The sequence below is a fragment of the Schistocerca piceifrons genome, chromosome X (genome assembly GCF_021461385.2).
Source record: "Schistocerca piceifrons isolate TAMUIC-IGC-003096 chromosome X, iqSchPice1.1, whole genome shotgun sequence".
Taxonomy (NCBI): Eukaryota; Metazoa; Arthropoda; class Insecta; order Orthoptera; family Acrididae; genus Schistocerca; species Schistocerca piceifrons.
The window spans coordinates 220,505,176-220,505,833 of record NC_060149.1 but is presented as its reverse complement, the minus strand read 5'-3'; the positions used below and the strand labels follow the sequence as shown (position 1 = coordinate 220,505,833).

Below are 658 nucleotides of genomic sequence, written 5' to 3'. Positions count from 1 at the left end.
TTAATAAACACAACAGATGCACTTAAGAGAGACTTTAAAAAAAAACTAAACTCCTCCCGAACAGGCCATGAAGGCCCAACGGGACCGACCGGCCGCCGTGTCATCCTCAGCCCAGAGGCGTCATTGGATGCGGATACGGAGGGGCATGTGGTCAGCACACCGCTCTCCCGGCCGTATGTCAGTTTCCGAGACCGGAGCCGCTACTTCTCAATCAAGTAGCTCCTCAGTTTGCCTCAATAGGGCTGAGTGCACCCCGCTTGCCAACAACGCTCGTTAGACCGGATGGTCACCCATCCAAGTGCTAGCCCAGCCCGACAGCGCTTAACTTCGGTGATCTGATGGGAACCGGTGTTACCACTGCGACAAGGCCGTTGGCCTTACAGAGACTTTAGTCATTAGTAATATATTCTCCTTCACTATTTGCAACAGTCTGCCAACGCTAGGGTAACTTTCAGATTCTGCGACTGCAGAAATCACGTGGTTTTGAGGCGAAGAGCTCGGAGAGCCAGTTTCGGAGCTCATTTTCATCCGGAAAGGAAGTTCCTTGAACGTTGTTCGACAGAAAATAGAAAAGGTGAAAATATTAGAGTGCAAGATCAAGTGAATAAGGTGCGTACGGAATGACTTTGCAGTCCAAATCCCGTGCAGTCTACACTCC

General features: G+C 50.5%; 1 pseudogene; it reads right to left on the bottom strand.

Moving 5' to 3' along the window:
* Positions 1 to 258: 258 nt before the first annotated feature.
* Positions 259 to 376, bottom strand: LOC124723478 (annotated as a pseudogene).
* Positions 377 to 658: the final 282 nt, after the last annotated feature.